Genomic DNA, 7,750 nt, shown 5'->3' with positions numbered 1-7,750 from the left:
CTAATGATTGTGCCCGGGGGCAGAGGGTTTTGATCTTTTGTCTTCTCTCTCTGACCCTATTTGCAAATATATATCCTTTTGTATCACCAACAATGTGTGCCTGAAGGATCATTAATATTCATTGAGCCTCCAAAGAAACGAACCGAGAGAGAGGTTTTTTTTACCTCACCTCCATAGAGAGCACCTAGATGGGAGTTCATTCTTTTCTTTTAAATATGAGTAAATATTTCTTTTTAAAAAAATTCTGGTCATGTAGCATTACCATTGGACAGACAGAAATGCCCCATACCTGCTAACTGCCTCTCCAGCATAAACCACAGAATTTTTTTTTACTGAATTGATTGTGATTTATGGATTACAACAACATGTTGATCAGCAAAGAGATTTATGCAGTATCTCCTGTACTTGGGGCAGGACATCTTGTGCATATTTGTTTCTTTCTATCATTAAAAAGCCTTACAGATTGGGGCCAAATTTATCCCTGACAGTAGCATCTACTCTATTTGTTCTTACATATGAACAAAATGTTATAGCGCTGGTAAATGGCAGTAGCCCATACCCAAGATGACTCAAGTCTCTTATCCGAGAAAACTGGGAGTTTTGAAAAAAGATTGGTTGCACTTGCACTGAGGATCTATTTTTAAAAGACTGTATAACATATTTATATATTTTAATGGTTAATTGATGTTTATAGAGTTCAGTCTCTATGCCTTGTGTCCATCAGTAACCCATATTACTTTTGTCCATAGCCAGCTTTCAACATCTATTACTAAATGTATTCACTCTTAAAAGACTTTTCATATATAGAACTGCCGCATAGAATGTTACCTAAAAATGCACATGGTAGCATTTCAAATGTGCCCTTTCAGTCCTAGCAAGTCAACTGAAGGAGCAATGACAGCCCAATTCACCTTATTCTTCCCAACTGTCCATCAGCTAGGGTCCATACCAGTAAAAAATAGCACGTAATAGACTTTCTTTTTTTCCCGCTCTTATATAGTGAAACTACTTGGAGGTGGAATTTCAGTACTCTACTATAACAGACACTACTTATGTCTCTCTGACCCACGCCACATACCTGGGATTGAGAGATAAGGTCCACTGGATTTCTGTGTTAGGGGACCTTATTTCTTTTTCTTCTTCACCCAGGCCTATAAGCCATGCACATAAAGTAGGAAGACTTACAATACTGGAGGCTGCCTCTACAGAACAAATAAAGACATAATCAACCTCTCCTGCCATGAAAGAATGAAATCTAATGGAAAATTCAACAAGGACTTTCTTTGCTGAATCCTCCCATTTCTGCAGGTAACAGCTTTATCAGGGGATTCCTTCCTCCCATCTCTGTATCTGGACCCCATTGGGAAAAGTGTTTCATCAATGCCACAGAAGCGTTAAGAGAGTCCTAAGCGAAATTCTCTGCCATTCTTTTTACAGGGACTTTAGGATGTGGAATGCACTGGTCCTTTGTCCTCTCCCTCCTGCCCCTAATCTGCCCATTGCTTGACAACCTAGATCCCTGACCCTGTCATGGGTACAGTATGATTTCCAGCAGAAGAGTACAGACTGTGGAGACAACTGAGTCCAACACCACCATCAATAATAGACAAGAAAAGAGAAATTTTCCCTGGAGAGACCTTCTTAAGGGTAATGCTAACTTAACTGTGGCCCATGCTAGCCAATTCTATTAGCATATCATCTGTTAGAGCGGATAGAAGACATTATACCTTGCAACTTCCATTCATTTCCCTCCTTTCCGACTCTGGGTACGGTACTCTGCAGTTATTTCTGTGACTACGACTTAAACAGACATCCCCAAACTAGCTTTAATCTACCTGGGTCAGATATTGTTAGAAAAGCAGTTGTGGCAGCATGGAGCTCAGCACAAGTATGGACTACATCTAAGAAGCCAGGTAATACTCAGGCAAGTAATCCACACTGAGCTCTGTGTTGTTTTGGCTACAGTGCTACGTGTTCTAGAGCTACTTAGTCACTATAACATAGACATAATCTAAAATAAAAGCAAGTGTAAAAGATGCAGGGCATTAGTACTCACTCCACTGTAACATGGCCTTGTAACATTCCTTATTTAGAAGGCAAAAATTTATATTTGGGAAAAAGCATTTTTGTATATTCCATTTGTTTTCTTTTTGGCTATGTGTAAACCATCTGACCTTTCTTGCATCCTATGATGAATTTTACATTCCCAAACACACTATGCAGGACACATGTTCTACAGAGTAAAGATAAAGAGGTTTATCATAATGATTTGTATGGTTAAAAGCTTTTAAGTTTCTCATCAAAGTGTGGTCCAAATGAAAATCTAGCTAGTGCCATCACAGTAATCTATTTTTGACAGCTTGCTGTACATTATTAACAACATAAATAGATTAAGAATAGAGGACTGAGGTGAAATCATTTATGCTATCAGGGGTTATTCGTTTTTAGTCCCAACATTTCCTTCAAAATTCTTATGAAAGAGTCTGAATAAGACAATGTTCAGGAGTGACTGGTGCCTCCCGAGTCTGGGCAGGGCACCGTTTGTGACCAGGCACAGGGTGGGCCAAAAGCCCCATATCCACTCCTATACTTCTGTGCTGTGACTTTGGCCCCCGACGTGGCACTGCTCAGAATGGGGCATTTTTTTGCCGTGCGGGCTGGCAGTCTGTTGGGCTTGTTGGGGGCACAATCTCAGGGTGGGGGGAATGTGCCCCCCCCACCAGTCACCTATGACAATGTTATGCTGTGGTCATAGGTCATTGGCCTATATACTCTGGCATTCTAGCTCCCAGGTGCATTTAAATAAAAAAGAGAGGGTGATGAAATTTCACTTTTCAAACCCTCACCCGTTATAACTCTGGGCCAAATTTAAGAAAGTCTACAAAGAGCCCAAACTGGTACAACTTGCACATTATTCCAGCTCTCTCAGTGTTTGAGTTGCATCCACTTAAGACTCCCCAAACCACACAATGGGTTTTTATGAAAGTAACAGATGGTCGAAACATGCAGTGGCAGGCACTGAGGATGCCTATACACATCCTCATAGTTTGCAATTCTCTGAATTATTTATATTTATTAAAACAAAGTCCCAGTATTTATGTCATCCAATGGTTGTTTAAATTTAAATAGTCAATAAAATAATAAACATTAATAGACCTACTTCAAATGCTGCTAGGTTTTACCTTTCTTCCCAGATGCCAACTATTCAATTTCCTCACTGTCTACTTCTCCAAACTTGCCTGCTACCTCCCCACGCCATGTGGAAAATCACTTTGCACATCTGTATGGTTGCACATCTGTGCAAAGTACCAATAAAGCAGCAAACAACATCATAAAGACTGGTTACCACCCCAGGCCAGGTCATTAGAATATATGAGCTCTATGAAATCACAGGTTTTCTTATAAAACAAAATGTATGTGTAATTCTCAAAAAGGATATAGAAGAACTAAAGAACATACAAGGAAGGGCAACAAGAATGATTAGTGGTATGGGGGGTTTTCCATATGGGGACAGACTAAAGAGGATCACAAAATATTAAATAGCAAAAAGAAGGGAAATAGACATGTGTTTACTATCTCCCATGATACAAGTAGAGGTCACAAACTAGTGGGTAGTAGGTTTAAAACTAACAAAAGGAAATTAATTTGCACACAGCATATAATTAAAGTGTGGAACTCATTGCCACTAGATGTTGTGGAAGCTGACAGTGTAGATAGATTCAAAAAAGGGATTGGACAAATTGTTGGAGGAAAGGGTTAGCAGTAGTTATTGAGCATGGGAGTTAGGGATTCGGCCTCTGAATTAGAACTTTCTAGACCTGAAATGCTGGAGGCTGCCAGTGAGAGAGGAACAGTGGAAAGCACCCAGGTCATTTCCAGTTCACCCTCCCTTTCAGCATCCACTCCCTGCCACTGTGTGACACAGAATACTGGGCTGGCTGGATCTGTGGGTAAATAGCAATTCTTATGTTCTCCCAAACTACCTTTTCCATTAGCCTGGGTTGGCTAACACAGTGCTCTATTTGTTTTACAGAGCGGTTTCTTTATTTTACATCAAAGATTGCATTAAAAACAATGTTTGTTAAAAGTTCATTAATAAGGTTGCAAATCAAGAATTTGAAAAGGTTAGAAAATGCCAAATTGATGGCTACTCTTAAATCTTTAATCCTGCCTTATATACTGAAGGAAAAGAGATCCTGTCAAAAAATAGTCACTTAAGTACAGATGGTCATAACGCACACATACATAGGAATAGAATAAAGGTTTTGTGGGCCCCCAGCAATCTGGTATTTCCTAATACCTGATTTTTCAGTTTAAAATATAGGTTTAAATATGTAATTTCATAAGGCTTATACAGGAAAAAAAGGTAAAGACCAATTCTATTGTGCATGACTGTAACTATCTTCCAACATGTATTATCAGCAGGCTTTGAACCCTAACTGTTCAGCAAAGATTTCTTCCACCTGAGGTAAAGAACTAAGTGCATTATTGGGCATTAACAAGAAAAAGCTGGTATCCCAGAGGGGAAGATGGGACATTAGTGCCATGTGGTGGGTCTGAAGAGGTTTATGCTCATGCTCATTCTCTGGCTAATGAGGACCAGCTGGTAACATTAGTGAAAGGGAACAGTCAAAATCTTGCAGAGGCTTCTCTATTTAATGGAAATAGTAAGTACTGGGCCCCTCATAATCATAATAAACTGTCCTGTAGATAGCTCAATACACTGTAAATACATAATTTTTGCTCAGTATGTGGAATTTACCCAAGGTAAATGGATGCACTCGGTTTAGAGTTTCATTTTGAGAGTTTAGGGCAGAATCTAGTTTTACTTCATATGCCCAATTGGCAGTTATTCAGCAGCAGAGATGTGGGGTTGCTTAATTTTTCTGTGGGAAATTTTCCATTTATAAAAATTCATTACTTCATAAAATGCATTAGTAACAATGAATGGATGCCAATACAATATTAGGCAAGCTTGGCAGTTTCAAAGTTGTAATTAATGTTTTTCAGATTATTATCCCTAGGAAGTGTATGAAAGACTACATATATGTTTTATTGATTTGTAAACAGGAGGGTAAATGCACTCACACAATAATGCAAACCAAAAATCAGGTTATGAATTCACCTAATTGGCAACGCAGGTCAAATCAAAACCAAAGCTAAAAGTTTTGTGTAATCTCAGACTGCAAGTGAAAGCAAAACCAAAACTAAAACTATGATTGATTTTTGTTTTACTTTCAGTTCAGCAAACACACAAAGTAGCATCTCATTTATTTTCTTGAGTTAGGGAAGTTGGAAGTGTTTGCATATTTTCTGTTAGTTTTTTAGTGCTTTTGGTTTGAAATAGTCATAATAATGCCCAATCAGAAAAAACTAGTGTGTGGCATCATTATAGTGAACTTTAAGACATTGAAGGAAGGAAGAAGGTTGATAGATTTAAATATTGCTGGCAGGAGTATGCTAACAATGCAACAAGAATGGAGAAATATTTAATAACATGTAGAAACTGTTCTGAAAGACTCCAAGCCATATACAGAAAGCTAATACAACAAGTGGTAGAACAACATCTGAGAAAAGTCTACTTCAGGAATCCTGTGCAAGTAAACAAATAAATGCTAAACACCACACCAAATAGACTAACATCTATATTGTTTTAAAACCTTATAATTTTAAAAGCTGTTAATGCAACTCTGAACTATATTTATTTATTTAAAATATTTGTATCCTGCTTTTCTGCTTGCGCTAAGCACCCAAAGTGGCTTAGGTTTAAAAATATATATATATTTTAAATTACATAACAGATAAATAGTTAACTATTTCAACCCAGCAGAGTGAGCTTAGTCCTCTGGCCAATGGCTCTGCAGTTCCAGTCTCCGCCCCATTTGGCTCTGCGGTCCCAGGGCAACCGAGCAGCAGAGTGTTATCTCTGGCAGGGAGGAGGGAAGCAAGCTCCCTGTCGCTTCTCCTTCTCCTTCTGATGGATGAGGCCCAGCTAGCACAGGCTAAAATAAAACTCTTTCCCCCCTTTTGTCGCAGGAACTTTGTAGCTCAAGTGAAATAGCAAAAAATGGAAAATGTTGAGCTGCCAGGTCTAGGGGAAGAAGAAGCAGGAGTCTCACTTTCAAAATCACTGTCACCAGACATGCAATCCATCATGAGTAGCTGTTCAAGACAGTCAAGCTTTTTACCAAGCTTTCTAAAAGAAGATGAAGAAAAAGCAGATGAGACATTAGCTCAAGCTATATTTTTAAGTGGCACACCTCCTCTTTCCGTAACTGAAAATCAATTCTGGAAGGAACTAACTAATTACAAACTAATTTGCCCATCATATAAGTTACCATCACAGTATCACTTATCACATTCTCTCTTAGATAGAGAGTATGACAGCATTCAAATGAAGGGTATTAAAGGATTGGTCAAGCAGAATCACTTACTCTGATGTCAGATGGATGGACTGATATACAAGAAAATCCTTTATTGAACATTATGTTAGTAACACCTGAACCAATATTCCAGAAAGCAATTGCGACCAAATCTTCTAATCATACAGGTAAATACATAGCCATATTACTGAGTGAAGAGATTGAAAGTGCAGGTCCCTCCAGGGTACAAGCCTTTGCAACTGATAATGTGAGTAACGTGAAAGCTGCATGGCAAATATTAAAAGCAAAGTATCCTCATTCAATAGTATTTGGCTGTGTTGCTCATGAGTTGAATCTTCTGGCAAAGGACATAGTCAGTGTGACTGCAATGAAGACAATACTGGCAAACTGAAAAGTGATTGTGAAGGTATTCAACAATAATTATGTTGTTAATCAGACGTTGAAGAAATGACAGAAAGAGAAGCAGGGGAAGGAAAGTGCACTTTTATTACCAGGAGAAGATAGATGGGGCTCAGCTACAAAGCGTTTACATAGTTTGCTGAGCACAAAGAACTGTTTGCAGTGTGCTTCAATAGATGACACAGTATCCCAGATTATTCCTATGAACATTCGGAAGCAGATTCTCAACAACATGTTCTGGGTTCGAATTCAAGGAACATTCAACTTGCTACTACCAGTTTCAGTGGCTATCAAGAAACTAGAAGGAGAAACACCAAGCCTTTCACATATTCCAGAGATATTCCGACAACTGAATGAAAATCTAATTGAGCTTTTGCCCTTTTCATCTCTATCCAAAAAAGAAGTAGTAGTAAAACAAATGTTTACTAAGAAGTCTGAGTTTTGCTCTCATCCAGTTCATCTGGCCGCAAACCTTTTGGATCCTCAACGCAGCGGACAACATTTATCGGAAGATGAATTATCTACTGCTCTTGATACAATTACAGAAGTAGCTAAGAATGCCCCCAACATCAACAAAATAGCCATGATGACAGACATTGTTCAGTGCCAAGCGAAAGAAAAACTCTGGAGCAACAACATCATTTGGCGGGCAGCAGAGAATAATAGGTGGTAGGAAGTGCACAGGGGGGCACATGCACCCCCCCCGATGGCTGACACTGATGTTGTTGGCAGGGCTGGTGTCCCCCACCCCCCTGCCCCAGGCCACTGTCATTGGCGGCTTCTGCAGGTGCCCCCCCAATTCGGGAGGCACCAGTCTTCTCTCACATGGTGAAAGGGATACTGTAACACCTGTTGTCCAGGATTGTTCTAAGGATCCGAAGTATCCACCAACAGTAGCTTCTTGTGAATGGAACTGGAAGGCTTCCAGTTCAATCAAGACAAAAATGAGGAATAGACTAACAAGTGGA

At 39.3% G+C, this 7,750-nt stretch overlaps 1 long non-coding RNA gene across 1 annotated transcript in view; it reads right to left on the bottom strand.

Annotated features, from left to right (window-relative positions):
• LOC109320915 overlaps window positions 1-7,183 on the bottom strand; it is an 18,473-nt gene extending 11,290 nt beyond the window's left edge. The window contains exon 1 of the long non-coding RNA XR_002103873.1: window positions 6,572-7,183. This is a non-coding gene — a long non-coding RNA (uncharacterized LOC109320915). The remainder of the gene's footprint in view (window positions 1-6,571) is intronic.
• Between the last annotated feature and the right edge of the window lie 567 nt (window positions 7,184-7,750).

This window comes from Crocodylus porosus, unplaced genomic scaffold (assembly GCF_001723895.1).
Source record: "Crocodylus porosus isolate Cpor-Errol unplaced genomic scaffold, CroPor_comp1, whole genome shotgun sequence".
NCBI lineage: Eukaryota > Metazoa > Chordata > Crocodylia > Crocodylidae > Crocodylus > Crocodylus porosus.
The sequence above is the reverse complement of the archived record's forward strand: the minus strand, read 5'-3'. Positions and strand labels throughout refer to the sequence as shown.